At 44.1% G+C, this 17054-nt stretch overlaps 1 protein-coding gene across 1 annotated transcript in view; it reads right to left on the bottom strand.

Annotated features, from left to right (window-relative positions):
* STK32A (serine/threonine kinase 32A) overlaps window positions 1-17054 on the bottom strand; it is a 193184-nt gene that overhangs the window by 42662 nt on the left and 133468 nt on the right. The gene's annotated exons all lie outside the window — the stretch shown is intronic.

The following is a 17054-nucleotide window of genomic DNA, read 5'->3' on the forward strand; positions in this document are numbered from 1 at the left end:
CCGGCTGTAAGGCTGGGCTGGCCTATGCCCAATCAATGCTGGTAAAAGGCTGGGCGCCAGCTTTAGGGCTGGGCCTAAGCTGACCCTCGGGGCTGGAAGGGGAGGGAATGCAGCCCAACATCGGCTGATAAGGATCTCCCCCTCCCATTTTACAATGCTTTGGGCGGGGGGGAGGTAACGGGCCAATTGCTGGTCGCTGGGCAAGGATCTCCCCCCCCATTCACATGCTTCGGGGGGAGGGAGCGGGCCAATTTCTGGTCGCTGGGCAAGGATCTCCCCCCCATTTTGCATGAGCATGCAGGGCTGGCGGGCAGGCTGGTAGGATTTTAACAGCGGATGTTAAAATAAAGCTGTGACCTTTTCTTCCAACATTGTGTGGTCTCCATTATTTGGTTTAGCGTCACAAAGGAGGGGCGGCGCATAAATCCTTTATACACACAAAACAAAACAGACTGCCACCTCTACATCCACAAAACACACCAGCAGCCCCCTCCCTACACCCACTACAGCCCCCTGTTAACCCACACACTGCAGACACACACACCAACAAAACACTCTGCACCCCTCCTCCACCCACAAAACACACACTGAAGACACACACTGCAGCTCCCCCTCTAACACCAACAAAAAACACACACAGCAGAAACACATCAACAAGACTCTGCTTCCCCCTTTACACCCACAAAACACACAAACCTTTCCCCTTTCTCCTGTGCGGAGCTCTCTGCAGGAAGGGTGGAGGAGGAGTCAGTGCCTTCTGTCCAATCACCTCCCCTGTCTAAGAGCAAATTTCACTCTCTGTGAATGAAAACTGAAAGTTGATTGGCTGAAAAACTTGGCAGGGTACCAAAAATTACGGGTCATTACTGATTGGATAATGCCTGGAATTTTAACCAATCAGAGAGCAGAGATTTCAATAATGCCTGGAATTTACCAGCTTTAGCCTATAATTCAGTATAATGCTGCATTATCTTATAATGTGACTTTTCTTTAAGTCTTGACGTTACTCCCATCAAGGTATTGACATTTTGCTAGGGAGAGAGGGAACAGGTGTGTTAACCATATGGATATGGTTGCAAGGTGTCAGGTTTTGAACCGGACAGACCAGCAAAATACCGATCTGTCCGGTAAAAAAATGAGAGGTAATACCGGACATATACAATACCGTATTTTCCCTCTCTGGACGTGCGGCGGGCAGTGGGAGTGTGAAGGGTGGCCGGGTGCAGCGTCCCCGCTCTTACCTCCAATTCAGAAGCAGGCTGCAGCGTCTGGTAACCAGAGCAACAGGCGGTGTCCTCCCAGCCAAGGAGAAGACTAACCAATGGGAGAGCTCGATGTCATTAAGGAGCATGCACAGCTCCCCCATTTGCATGCTGGGAAATGTAGTTTCCTTCCAGCTTTGCATGTGGGAGAGGAGAGAAGAGTTTCACTGAGTCCCTGTCTGCCAGGAGGATCTTGACAGGTAATATACCAGAAGGAGGAAGAGGACGAGGAAGGAGGAGGGAGGGGTGAAGGTGAAGGAGGAGGGGGGTGAGGAAGGAGGAGGAGGGGTGGTCGTATGAGAGAGGATGAGGGGGGGTGAGAGGATGAGGGGGGTGAGGAGATGAGGGGGATGAGGGGGTGAGAGGATGAGGGGATGAGAGGACAGGGGGGTGAGAGGACAAGGGGGGTTGCAGCAATCTTTGAAGTAGTGAGAGAGGAGCATTAAGATCAGTATTGCTCGTCATGTATGACTGCAGGTATGTTATTTATAAATGATCTGATCGTTATGTAATTTTGTTTCTAAATTTCACTCCACGTATGCACCAATTTCATATTCTATTTCTTAAAAAATGTTGGGAGGTCTCTCAATCCCCAAACCTCTTCCAGAATTTTTAATGAAATAGAATATGAAATGGTGTAAATTGGTGCATACATGGAGTGAAATTTAGAAAAAGTTACGTAACGGTCTGAGTGTATAAATAACATACCCCCCCACAGACTTTTTGAGCGCGCCGCATTTTTCGCCATTGTGTCCAGTATTTTTTGGGAAGCCACCTGGCAACCCTACATATGGAGTTTAGATTATCTATTGGGGGTTATATTGTATGTCACTAGGCCCTCACCTAATGGGCCCTATTTCAGCGTCTGAATGGGAGTAATACCAGAATTAGGTATGACCTACAGAATAATGTAGTTTTATTTCCTGGCATTGACCCTAACAGAATTGAGTGAATATTAGGTTGTATTGAGCTTGTCATTTAGAATAACAGCAGTTACAATAACACCATGATTTTTACAGGTGTAAATCCTGATTAATATCACATTATTTGCTTTAGTGAGTACCGTGTTAGGATTAAGCGGCGTTAACGTAAATTAACCTTATGTTAAATAGGCTAACAGAACTTAGTGAATCTTAGCCAAGAAGCGTTATCTATTTTTATTTTTTTTAGATCTTCCAGGATTTCCTGGCACTAAGAAACATGGGAACATGACTGGAGCAGAATCACGTAATCACGCAGTGTTCTAAAGTACATGGAATTTTGCAGGCAAAATAAATACCTGCTTGAAGAGTTTACAATGACATGGTTGGTGCCTGACGCCCAGGGAGATTAGGGCTCACATTTACTAAGCTGCGCCGTTCCATAAAACAGTTTCCAACAACAGAAGATACCGTTAGGCACATTCAAGTGAATAGATTGCAAGGGTGTCTTTCAGCATCAGAACATGTCTTATGGAATAGCACTGCTTAGTAAATATGTCCCTAAATTTGGTCACGGTCATAGGGAGAGTTGACACTGGGATTCAAATCAAGGTCACCTGCATTAAAGGTAGAGTTTATACCACTACGGTGCTCCACAATATGGTCCACTAATTTGCTAACTAAATGTACAGGTTGACCTATCCAAAGTTGGCACATACATGGCAATACATGAGCACCTTGGCATGCTGACATTAAAATATGCATAATGAACATCTCATCAGTTGAGTAAGAAAACACTGTTGTGTCTCTACCTGCAGTATGTTAATTGTCAGGCATCTTATTTTCTTTCTTTTTCTACAGTGCATCATGCGGCTGAATATACTGCTTCCACTCCAAAGATAATAAATTACATAGTACTGATGTACTGTATGAATAATTTGTTATGTTACTTAATCAGAGGGCTATTCATTAAACTGCAACAGTGCCGATGGGAGTTTCTGTATGATAGTGCCCAAATCAGCACTATTGCAGTTTAATAGATAAGCCCCTAAATCTGTAGTGGGACTTTATGAGCAACACAGATACATTTATGTAGATATTCCTTAATGCATTAGACATGGTGTTCACTGAAGAAATAGAACAACTAAATGTCAGGGATATACTGTACCATCCCCAAAAGCTGTAATCTGTAGTGATACCTAAATGCCACTTACTCCTGTGCCCATGTAACAAATAGAGATGCTCTGGAAGCCCCTGGCCCCATTCCTATTTGTGAGGGTTAGTGGAACGTTAAGATTTGCTGTGATTATTTAACTACGCTGTGAAGCTCCCTTGTGCTGTATTTCAATCAATTCAGTACATGCTCTATGGGATTACCTCTGAGAAAGAAAGTCCCAGTTGAGTTCTATGCAGCTTCCTGTATGAATATTTAATACAGTGATACTTTGACAAAGAGAAGGATGCCTAAAGAATTTACTAGTGCAGCCAATGCTTGAAGAATACAGTACAGTTGCTGTCACAATCCATAAATCACACACAAGATTAAGATTAGACAGTATTTGTCCTCCCCTTTGCTTGTTCTTTTGTTTGTGTAGCCATGTATCCTCTTGGCTACTAATCTGCCTGCCTAACACATGAGCCCTGGTACCTGTGTTAGGATTAATCCGGGTTTTCCCCTGCAGTAAGCAGCTCCCTTGAGTGACAGATGGGGGTGGGCCTAAGGCCGTGTACTGCCCTATCGGGGCTCAGACCTGGGACCCTCCTCCTGGGTACAAAAGGTTGCTGCACAGATTAAATTTAGTGGTTCATTCCTGGTGTTTTCTGAGAGTAGGAAGTGTGGAGCTAGGGCTCTGGCCACCTTCCTTCCCCTCCCTTAGGGGAGTGGGGCAGCTAGTCCTTATTCCATCAGGGAATAAGGGAGGTAAGGATAGACCTTTGGGGCCTTGGTTGAGTCCAGGACCATTTTAAGAAGTGTACTGGTTGTATGCTGGTTCTTCTTCAAGGTCTGCACTCATTTCTACTGGAGCCTGCTGGAGATGGAGGCGCTGCACCGAGTGAAGAGCTAAGAATGTTCCTAAAGCCTGTCCTGGCTTCTCCACTAACACCGGCGGAAACTCAGCAATCCTGTAAGCCTAGCAGGTGAGCAGCACAACCACACTGTGTAATAGTGAAATCTCCCAGAGGGTGGGGGAAAAGCTGTTAAATTTGCATTGTTACTCAAGTTTCAAATAGAAACCCCTACACATTCAAAGTGCATTGCAGCAGAGCACAGACATATGCATATACTAGTGCATGTGTTACCAAACAGTCAGTTAATTTAGTGTGCTTAAGGAAAATAAAGATTTCTAGCCTCCCAAACAGGTGATATCTCCTGTTACAAGCAACAATTTCGTCACAGCTACAAATGGGGAAGAAAAAATTGTTCATTGAGCTTTTCATTTGAGGGGGGAATCATGGAGACCCACATTCTATCTGTAATTAAAAGTTTTCTGGTCCCTCTATCTACTGAACATGTCCTGTGTAGTGGAGAAGTCTTTTACTACTTACAATTGAGGGGTTTTGCACGCCCTCCTACCCCAAATCCCAGTCTTACAGTTTTTGAAGAGATTTGTCTCAACTCCCATAACCAGTCAAAGATAACGTCAGTATTTTATTAATCTAGTTTTCTCATTGGCCTACAGGAGGCTTGTAAGTTTATCCATGAATGGGAATCAGACCTTGATAGGGTATTAGATCCAGAGGAATGGGGGGGACATCTTTGCGGCCGCTTCAAATATATCTATTTATATGACCATCAAAGAAAACGCTTATAAGGTCCTATATCAATGGTACCTAACTCCAGTGTTGCTCTCAAGGATGTTCACTGGGACCTCGCCCAATTGCCCTAGAGAATGTGGGCAGCAGGCTGACTTCCTAAACGTGGTGGTTGTGCCCTAATTTAGCCCTACCCTGGACCAAACATACAACATACCTTGCCCTAAGCTCACCCCATACCTCCCCCCCCTTAACCCATACCCCCCCTTACCCCATACCTTCCCCCTCTTACCCCATATGTTCCCCCATACCTCTTTCTCCACTTAGCTCATACCTTCGCCACTTACCCCATACCTTCCTCATTTACTCCATACCTTCCCCCCCCCCCCCATACCTCTGCACCCCTTACCCCATACATGCAAAATCACGATATTACTCTGACAATCTTCTCCAGAATACATCAAACCTAGCTAACTTCTGGTAGGTTATCAACAATATATTCCAGCCTTCTAACCATCAACAACCAAGTAATATCACTAAGGCTTTGGTCCCGCTGCGTCCGGCAGCACACGTTCCTCACCAGCAGGGGTATCCTCCCGAGTCGGTCCCAGTGCCCCCTCGCTGCACGGCTCACTACGCGCTGTGACGCGTCAGCTGCCAGGGGATGCAAGAGAATTGCGATCCCGAGCGGTGACGCGTCACGTGGTGCGCTGGTGAGCCTATCAGCGGCGGGGGCAGGAGCTGTCAGAGCTTCCCCCAACTCCAAAAGGTAGGGGGGAAGTGTGTGTATATGTGTGTGTTGGTGTGTGTGTTGTGTGTTGGAGGAGGGACGGACCGACGGAGGGACCAGGGGGGAGGGATCAGCACGGAGAGGTGGGCATGTGTGGGGGGGAGCTGCTTACCTTCCAGCATACAGTCGGCAGCAGCTCCCTCCTGCAGCCCGGGAGACCGAACCCCGCTGCAGCCATCCGCTGGAGGGGAGGGGGGGGAGTAGCAAGGAGAGCAGTAGAGGGCATGTGGGGGTCCCTCCTGCAGCCCGGGAGACCCCCGCTGCAGCCATCCACTGGAGGGGAGGAGGGGGGTATCGGACGGGAGCTGCACAGAGAGCAGCAGAGGGCATGTGGAGGTGGGGGGAGTAGCACGGAGAGCAGCAGAGGGCATGTGGGGGGTCCCTCCTGCAGCCCGGGAGACCCTCGATGCAGGCCTCCGCTCAAACCACTTCCCACGGCCGCCGCTCCCACCCCCTACAGACCGCAGATATCGGTCAAGTGCCTCTCCACGTGCCGCCTGTCTGCAGTGCGGGCGTGTGGTCTGAGGCAGCGGGGCCTTAGCCTAAGGAGGATATTACTGTTCTATGACAAACCCTACTGACATTGCAAATGCATTCAATGATTACTTTGTGGGGTGTGCTACTAACTTATTAGCGAAATGCATCCCAAACTGCAAACATGAATCTCATTCTGTGAGTACCCCTATAGTCCCACCCTCTCCCAACACAGCCCACAATTTTCAATTTGTCCTAGTATCCGAAGAGGAGATTACACAAATTCTCCTCAAATTAAAACTAAGCAGCCAATGTGGACCTGACTTACTGCAATTTAAGTTCCTAAGACTTGGTGCCCCAGCCATCGCCAAACCAATTACTTCCATAGTCAGCTCTATCCGGTCTGCAGGCCATATCCAAAGATCTGGAAAACTGCCAGAGTTGTCCCAATTTTCAAAAGTGGGGACAAAAACACTGTCACAAACTACAGGTCAATCTCTCTTCTCCCAATACTATTCAAAGTCATGGAAAAATGTGTTCACTGCCAATTAAGCGATTACTATACCAAGACAAATTTCCCTAGCCAATTCCAATCTGGCTTTCACTCCAAACACTCCACCGTAACTACCCTGCTGAAAGTGTGCAATGAAATCCAGTGTGGAATGGAACGGGGACAACTCACTGTGGGGGTGCAATATTCCTAGATTTTGGCACGGCTTTTGATACTGTTGATCATGCTATCCTGCTTAACAAACTCCAGTGCTTTGGTATAGGGAAGCATGCTTTAAACTGGTTTCATTCCTACTAATCAGGTAGATCCAACATGTGTCCATCTCAGGCTCTAACTCCAACCCCCTGGATATCACCTGTGGTGTTCCGCAAGGCTCTGTTCTGGGGCCCCAACTCTTATCAGTGTTCATCAATGATCTTCCTTCAACTTGTAGGGGAGCATCAATACACAAGTATGCAGAAGACACAATCTTAAATGCACACAGCATAGCCTCTCTGATCTTGAACACATACTTCAATCTGACTTTTTGAGACTTGAAAAATAGATTTCCCAAAACAAACTGTTTTTAAACACTGACAAGACTGTAACAATGGTATTTGGGACCAAGGCTACATTTTTAAAGCTTCCAATTACTAAGCTCCAGATCAGAACCAACGCTGCCACCACCCTAACTTCTGTTACTAGTTTTAAATACTTAGGTATATGGTTTAACCCCCATTAATAATTGGGATGCACATTGATACCCTGACATCCAAAACCTATGCCAAACTAGGTGTACTTTACAGAAACAAATCCTCCCTAAGTCTGCTAGTCAGAAAGCGTATCACACAGCAGATGCTAATGCCAATTATCGACTATGGGGGCATAGCATACGGCTCGGCACCCCAAACCCACCTTAGCAAACTGAACACCCTCTACAATTCAATATTCTGTTTTGTTCTCCAATGCAACTACAACACACATCTGCGAAATGCTCAAAGAACTAGATTGGTCATCACTTGAGTCTAGGTGCAAAGTTCATCTCTCCTGTCTTGCCTTCAGATACGTCTGTGCAAGCTACCCGTCTATCTGAACAAGTTGAGCATTACGAAGGCTCTCACATATATGGCAACATCAGCTAGTTACCTAGAAAGCTGCATGGACAGAATATAAGGTTGCGATTTTCTGAGGACAGTGGTTCCAAACGCCGCGTATATAGCCAATAGTTAGCCTTACCTCTTCTGCCAGACTCAGTGAGTATAGCATAGCACCACGCATGACTACCTACAGTATGTTCCCTTCAGATCATACATAGATGCCTATCATTTATTTTGCTCCAGCATCTTACAAAAGGTCGTACTGGTATACTGTGAGTACCTATAAGAACTACATTGAATATTATATACAATTGTTATGTTACGTTTTGGCACAGGGCTAAGCAGCATTGCTATACTCTACTACTGCAATTTTGAGGCTATATTATCAAGTTACACATTACTGAGCCTCAGACGCTATATATTTAAGTTTGTTCAGTTACAGCACTCTGAGCTCCTGAGTATAGCACAGCACCGCACCTGATTACCAACGGTGTGTTCCCTTTAGATCACACACAGACGCTGTGTGTATATAGCATTCATATAAATTCATACCGCTACAATGTCGCTAAGTGCATATAACAACTATACTGAAAACTTAACACTCACCCAACACAACTGCTACATTATGTATTAACACAGGGCTAAGCAGTATTCAGATACTACTGTAATTTGAAGGCTACATTACTAAGTTAGTTACTACTGAACCTTAGCTTCAGAGGCTATTCATTTAAGTCTGTTAATTATACATATTACAGCACTCCAAGCTCCTGAGAGGGGAGCCCACGCATGAAGCAATTACTTGCTAAATTACCTATCTGATTGACAATATGTATCGCAACTAAAGATATTTCTGTCGTAATCAGCATTATCACAGATAAGGATACGGACCAAGTACCTCTTCTTTGGGGGACAAAAATACAAACTAATCCCACAAGGGACAAAGAAATTATGCAACAACTCTATCTGTTAATTAGAAAAAACGTTGTTCTAGAAGACATTAACTCATTTAGTAGTGGGACGTGGATCACACAGGCGATCGGAGGGCAGCTCAATACGGGTCCTGCGACAGCCGCAACCCGGAAGCAAGACCTGAGCTTTGCCGGGCAAGACAGCCCCAGCGCGCGGGACTGATCTGCAAGTACCGGCTATTACCCTCTGCGTCTACCTATCCCTTCGGATTCACCACCCATGCACTGGCCGCTACTGGACATTTTTATTTTGATATGTAAGTTTTTACTGTTATTATACAGGACTACTATTACACTGCCCTAGAGTAGCGTGCACCTTTCTGTGAAATGTAGAAATTGGGACCTTGTCCTGCAAAGGTACAATTAATTATATGTATTTAGGAGCATTATTTCAGACTGACTTATGAGCCAGTCAATCATTGCTATGGGCCAACTTATGAGTCAGCCAATCATTGTGTAGGCAGTGGTATATTAAGCAACTCAATATCGTAAATAGTATTACCCCTGATCAGTGGCAGATTTCCCATTAGTCCCGGGCCTAGGGTGGCAAAGTTTTGGGACGGAAAAGCTGTCTGCCCCCATATACAGTTGCCCCATCCTTTCTGCCACCATTCTCCTCCTCCCGATTACGCAGCAGACATCACCGTGGCGTCACACAACCTCTAAATGCCATGGCAACATGACGTTGCAGTGTCAAATGACGTCGCGTTACCATGGCAACGAGACGCCACGTGACTTCACTTTGGTGGTGTCCGTGGCGTCATTTGACGCTGCGAATTGGGAGGAGGAGGGCGGCAGAAAGGAGGCGGCCGGCATCTGTAAGTGCCTTAAGGCGACGGATTTCAAAGTATGATTATACGTATGATGCGCGTTGAGGTTGATACATTTGTGTGTATGAGGTTGATACATTTACATGAGTATGTCATCACGAAGACCTTGGTGTGTTGAGTGCATCATAGCTGCAGACTTTCCATTGCTCCTTGCCGCACCATATCTGTTCAGGTCGTGTTCTTTTGCTGATGCATCACTCGATGGGCCCCTGAATTCCTTTGTTAAATGTAAGTTATGTACAGTATACTTACTTTTATTTTAAAGACTTACTATTTCTAGACATCTCTGGTGCACTTTTTTCTCATTCTTTTCCCTTTGATTTTCAATGCGCCTAGCTTGTAATTATATTAGTTTTGTTATTGGTGTTTAGTGGGTTAAGACCGAAAAATGACCATTTGTTGCACTCCAAGCAATAGTAAGAAGTTAATGAATACTTATGCCCGTGCTCCTTGCTCGTGGTCAGACTCGCTGCTCTCCGTGACATCAGAACAACTTGAAAAGGAAAAAGGGCACTACGGATTTACTTAAATAAAAAAAGATTTAATGCCGTTTCGTCTGTGGTAGGATTTCAGGGGGGAATCCACAGGGAGAGTCTGGAGATTCACCTGGGGTTGTCGCAGATAACTGGAGCTAGGAATCCGCATCGGTGGTGTGATGGTCAGTTGAGAGATCAGAGATGAGCAGGCAAAAGGGGTAGTCAGGAGATCCAAAGTCAGAGCAGGAAGCAAACAGAAGAATAGTCCATCAAGAGTTCAGAACAAGAAGAGAAACAAGCGCACACACCATGTAGTGATGTATCTTGTGTACACACTGGTGATAAATAAATATAATACTTAGGGAGGTAGTGCAGCTCCGGAAGAGGGACTCAATCCAAAGTCCAAATAACAGATGATTAGAACAGGGAATCAGGAGCGCAAATACATCCAAGTGATATTAAAAAAAAGGAGAAAATATACATATAGTGCACACTGTGTATAATAAACAATAAATGTGTAATATTACAGGTGATCCACTCACAATAGTGCAGAAGAATGAAGGCAGTATGGTTGTTCCGAGTGACCAACTCAAGGTTTAAATCTTCAGATGAATCTGAGCAGTATCCCTCAGAGGCAGGAGGGAAGTTCAGTATATAGAAAATGGAGAATAGAGAAGGCACAAATAGTGAAGTATGCCAATTTAATCAGGTAGACAGAGGTAGTACACTTACAGAACTACTGTAGAGAGAGGCAATTGGACCACCCTGGGTCAGAGGTGATGAGGACCTGCAGCAATCCTGCCTGGTATAGATGCCTGCGGTGGCCACCCACAGTCAGCAATGTCCAGATCCAGGTAAGAGCAGAAGGAACAGATGGTATGAGTCCAGGATCCTCAACAAACTCCACCAAAAACAGATTTCCGGTCTCTAGGTGCTTCTGTGTTAACCCCAAACTTGTTTCTCTCATAAGAGCTTCATCAGTAGTTAATATAATCTTATTTCCGCCTAATTTCTTCTTTTAAAGCCTCCTCCATTTTCGCCAGCGCTGATGTCACGAAACGCTTGAAACGCGTAGGTGTGGGCCTCCTGCTTGTGTATGCTGTTTTTTCCATGATCTAATAAATTAGCCTTTTTCCACTTTGGGAACGGTCTCCTTTTTTGATATTTTATCCCATCTGGATGTAGTGCTGTGTCTTTTTTGCTCCTGTTTCTAAACCTGATGAAAGATGGAAGCACTCCAGTACTTGAGGACGTGGATCACCACCCAAGGATGCTGCACTATATGTGAGTCCTTGAGATTTATCTAATTTATCATTCATTACACTATATCAATATATATGTCTGGACACTTTATTGTGTGTACTCCCTACTGCAGTGCTAAGTGGGATGTTTCCAGTTGAATTGATCTTATGTGAGATATGCCTCATCATCTGATACCTAAAGGGTACTCCAGCTAAGGACTTTCTACCTTTATCTTTACCAAGTCACTTGCTTACTGTATGTGTTACGAGCATTCCACAATGTTTCTGTGTTATTGGGGGTCTCGGCTACAAAACTTACCTTTCCTAGTGGAAATAGCACAGAGAACAAAGTCTTTACAAAGTTTTTCAGATGACCGTGACTAAACCGAAAAGTCCTGGAACTGAAATCGGCATGCAGTTCCTGACGCCACCGCTCTTTACACTCTGGAGGTGCTGAAATACCTTGACCGGGAGCGAGTACTTACTGCTGCGGCCGAGTTTATTTGAGCATTTGCCCGTTCTCGGCCGCAGCAGTAACCTGGCGCGCGCCAGAGGGTGCCGGGCGCGCGCCGAAGACACGGAGGAGCGCCCTCCGATCGGGGCTTTCTCTCTCCCTCTGCCGGGTCTGCCGGGTCCCCCGGAACCCCCTGCCACCGTCCCCCACATCGCGGGACACTAGGGCTCCCTCGTGCTGGGGGCGCAGGCACCCGATGACGCGTGACCGCGCGTCGATGAGGCGCTGCACGCCGAGGGAGTGCGGCTAGCATGCCGGGGCATCCCCAGGCTTGCGGAGCTAGCCGCACTCAAATAAAGTGTGCCGGTAGTGTAACGTCCTGGTACACTTTTCGGCCTGCAGTTCCAGCCGCGACCTCTACGAAGTATTTTGGAACTTGGCACAGAAATGTGGGACTTAGAAAAATTCTCGCCTTGAAATTTCCGAAGCCGGCTCACTGACATCTCTCACAGAGCATCTTTGAATTTACCGCTGCTGTTTTGGCGCTTAGAATCTGAGGACCGGATTGGCTGCTGGGTTTCTTATAGTATTTCAGATTCAGGGTTAGGTGCCTCCAAGTCTGGGAAGGTAAATGCTGGCCGCGATGGCTGGCATTATTTCCCGGACGAAGGTACTCAACCTAACCATCCTGCCCAAATGGCTTTAACACCTCTGGCAGCATCTGTGACTTTGAAGTACGGACCTAGGGAAGACTCAATGGCACCACAAACTGGTAGCCCACTAGCCCCCCTCAGAGAACCGTCTTTGAAAGTCCCAGCTTATAACACCATGTATAAAGCATAATACCATACAAACATTCAACGTTAATAAAATATACTTTTACACTTTTCCTGGCTAAAATGTCTAAGTCTTTTTGGTATTAGGGATAGAATGAGAATTTTTACTTTTTACTCCCACTAGCCATATGCCTAACACTCTGCCAACCTGACTTACATTTAAAAAAACAAAAAAACACAGCTTTATAACTTAGCTGGAGTACCCCCTGAATCCCTATACCAGGTTCAGGGTGACCTGGGCATCCCCCCTTATACTAGGAACCCCTGTACCATTCTTGGGATAACTTGCACCCCTATGGCCCTTTTACCTTTCTGGTCTGTGCTGAACCAGGGACTCCTGGCGGTGAGCTGCAAGAATGTTTTCAGGGTAGGATTTTGACTGGAACATTGCGCCTATATGTATCCGGGATTCTGATCTAATTCCCGGCTACATTATTGGGGTATCCAGCAACTCTGGAACCCCGCTACCTAGACACAACCTGACAACACTTTCTCTGCAAAACCCACCCTGAAACGCATAGCCTAGCAATCTCTGCTTGCTGGCACCCCTGGAAAGGCAGAAGCATAACAATTCTTTATTGTTGCATATTTTACATACAATGCATGGCAGTACATATACAACAGTCAGGCCCAAGAGCTGACATTCTAGGACCCAAAAACATGGATATGGGGCAACCAAGTGGGCTTGACCTTTATTAGTGAGCCTGGTTACCCCGTCACAGTTACCGAGTACTATCTTACAGTTGTTTGGGTTCAAAACTGTCCTGAATTCATGTGGAAGTCCCATATTTGTAGGGAATGCTCTAACTCATGCTGATCAGTACAGTATCTGATTTGGAGATATATCAGTAGGAACAGGAATGAGGTGAGAAGGGAGACACAGGAAAAGGAAAGGAGAATGTCAGGCTTAACTCTTTATATAGAAGCTGCAAAGTTGTGATTGCAAGAAAAACGTGTGCTATACATTTAGTACTACGGTGTTATCCCCAGCCATGTTCTGTTATACAGAGGATGATATACTGTATTTTATCATGGGTATAGTAGCTCTTCTTCCCTTGCTTAAAAGTGGTTAACCCTAATAAGAATAAGTACACAACACTCTATTCATGAAGGAGATGTCCAATAGAGAGAAAAGGTTAACATTTTCTACTTTCGTCATCATAAACAATGTCAACAACTAATGCATGTGAATGAAAGATGAAGATATTTCGCTCATTTTCCTCTGAAGTCTTGCGCATATCAGCTTCCATATAATTGAGAGTAAGCAATAATATCACTCTGAGAAACCAATGGGCTCCTGGGATGAAAGATCACTCAGGAGTTAGGTCAACCTTAAGGAACCTGGGAATTTCCCTGTATGTATTAAAGCTACTGCTAGAGCACCCAATAACTTCTTATTGACCACATTGGCCATTTAAGTAACATATCTATATCATGAGATTAAGTGGAAGTCTTTTTCTCTCGTACGGTATGCATGGGAAAAAAAACCTTAGGTGGTATAATAACTATTATTGGACTAACACAATTTACAGCATACAAGCTTTAGAACCTCACATGGTTCTTCTTCAGCTGAGGCAGTGGTTCATAGCCTCATAAATTATATACAATATGTAATACAATATGTAATATGATGATTACTTACTTTTGTACCTTTTCTTTTCCATGTTTTTATACTTTTCACATGAAATAAGAACCAATGCGCCAGCTGACATTCTTTTTTGTCTCTTACATTTATTTTTTCTCGAGGACTAATTACCCCAAAAACGCAAAAGCAAAGCATTTAATTTATTTCAGATGAATTCACTAATCCGTTCAGATAATAATGTACCTTTACAATTCTTTAAAGGAGAGAGCAGGAATGGAGGGGTTAGGAGCTGAAGTGGAAAGCTTTCTCAAGAAAGAGAGGGATTAAGCAGGAAAGACGATTTGCTTAGATTTCTTAAATAAATAAACACCCATTTACACTGAAACGAGAGGTCATATGCAAAGCCGGAGGCTTAGGTGGAAGCAGGAAAACACATCTTGTGGTAAGATTAGTCAGAAACCCCCTAATGACTAAAAATATTGTAATCAATTTACATCCATTTCTGAAAATGTTATGTAGCTGTTGTTATCCCATTACAACTTGCAACTTTTGGTACTGGACTTAGTTATAGCCTAGGGCCGGATAATGAGAAAGATAATATAATTCTTAGGTGTGTGCGTATATATATATATATATATATAAAATAATTTCCCAGAATCCCTTGCTGCAGTGGTAGCGCTGGGTGATAATGGTGAAAAAAAAAAATATATATAAAAATAATTTGTCTATCAATAAGTCTAATTGGGTGATATCTTGAAATAAGATAAATTATTCAATACTGAAACAAATAAATGTACCAAGTGCTTCAATCTATATACAGTTGTGTGAAAAAGAAAGTACACCCTGCTAAGAATCTTGTTATTATGTCCTCATATGTAAAACCATAGAATGCAAAGAGGGTGTACTTTCTTTTTCACACAACTGTGTATATGTGTGGTATCTATCTATCTATCTATCTATCTATCTATCTATCTATCTATCTATCTATCTATCTATCTATCTATCTATCTATCTATCTATCTATCTATCTATCTATCTATCTATCTATCTATCTATCTATCTATCTATCTATCGCAAATAAAAAGATCACGTGAGCACATTCACATATCTGAATGCCCGTGTGGCTTGTTCTATGTAGGGCGCACCAAGCGCCAATTAAAAATACGTATACAAGAACATATACGAAACATAAAGAATGGTCTGTTACCCCATAGCCTCTCCAAGCACTATGCCCTACATCATAATAAAGACCCCATGTCCCTGCGCTTTAAGGGTATCAAATATGTCCCTAGGAGCAGAAGGGGTGGGGATAGGGTAAAAGATTTATCCTTTCAAGAGACCTTCTGGATATATAAATTGGGCACACTATATCCGGGAGGCCTCAATGAGGATATAGATATATGGTCCCTCTACTGACCACCTCACACTGGTGATGTAGCTAGGTTATGTATTTACAAATAACATTTATATTCTGAGCTGGCATACTTTTTTTAAATAAATATCTTAACCTTTTAAATTTCTATTAACCTTAATTTATGGTTTTAAGCTATTCATTGATTTTTTAGCTCGTGCTTCATCTTCAAATATATTTTTGTTTGTTTTTTAAATCACTAAATATGTTCAAATACATCTGCCAATAGTATTGTGTACTAATTCTTTTTTCTTTATTTTAGAGTCACCGTTTTTTAATTGTTTGTCAAAATATGTATAAATAAAGTTGTTTTTAGTTTTTTTGTTAGGATGCATTCTCTGTTACCATGGAGCTCTTTGACTCCTCCCCGTTGCTTTGCGATTGGTTAAAACCCTTAATGGAGGGACCAATTAGTGACGCATGAGGGGTATTTAAATGTCAATAGACTGATTAGTCTTTATTCCCTGATGAAGAGACCCATGTGGTTTCGAAACGCGTTGGACTAAGAACATTGTGAACCCTCTATATCCCAACACTCCCAGAGAACCGGTCCGGTGTCTTGTAGACTTGCGACGAAGTCTCGCGTTTTTGTGACGTCACAGACCCGGAAGCGCTCGACCAGGACGCCAAACAGCGTGTACTCCGCTGCTCCGTTACAAACGAGATCCATGCAGTGACGGGCATAACGCATACAAGCGGAGGTCTTTTCTGGACTGCTGAAGCTGCACTAGCCTTACCCTAAGGCGAGAGGCTGAAATACCAGCGTTTGGAGTTGAGATTTTCCAGGCCCTACACCGAGGTTGTTGGAGTGAGAAGGAGAGAGCCACGAGACTATCACGGGCGTCCGTTGGTGCTTGGGTAACAATAACCCTGAAATGCTTGTTTAAATTTTATTTAATGTACGCACAATACTTACCTCCTTATTTTGGTTACTAAAGATATCATTTAATGCACTATGAGCGTTGTGCGCTGTGTTTCTTGTTTTTTTGTGTGCATATAGGGGGGACCAGAGCCATCCCTGGTGTCACAGCTGCAGACGCTCCATACTTTTCAAATTATACACAAGGTCACCTATTTAATTGATCACACTTATCACGTTATTTATATATTGTTGTTGCGCACTTTTCTTTTGTTCACCTTTTTCACAGGTCTGCAACCCTGCCTTTCACCATTATCCCCAGCATGCAGTGCTTCCACTGCAGCAAGGGATTCTGGGAAATTACATGCAAATGAGCACACTGTGTCACCTGCACTGCCCTGAGGAAGATCCCTCTGTGAGGACCGAAATGTTGGCTGCCTTGTGTTCACAATACACCTTTTTTTGGATTATCTGCGGTGTGGTGTCTTTTTTGTTATCAGGTTCCCCTGGTTACTGTGTGCCTATACTTCATCTATGGGACAAGCATCTGCCTTCTTTGGAAACCGTGAGTGCAAACTACACTACCATTGACACACATATATATATA

The sequence above is a fragment of the Ascaphus truei genome, chromosome 5 (genome assembly GCF_040206685.1).
Source record: "Ascaphus truei isolate aAscTru1 chromosome 5, aAscTru1.hap1, whole genome shotgun sequence".
NCBI classification, from domain to species: domain Eukaryota; kingdom Metazoa; phylum Chordata; class Amphibia; order Anura; family Ascaphidae; genus Ascaphus; species Ascaphus truei.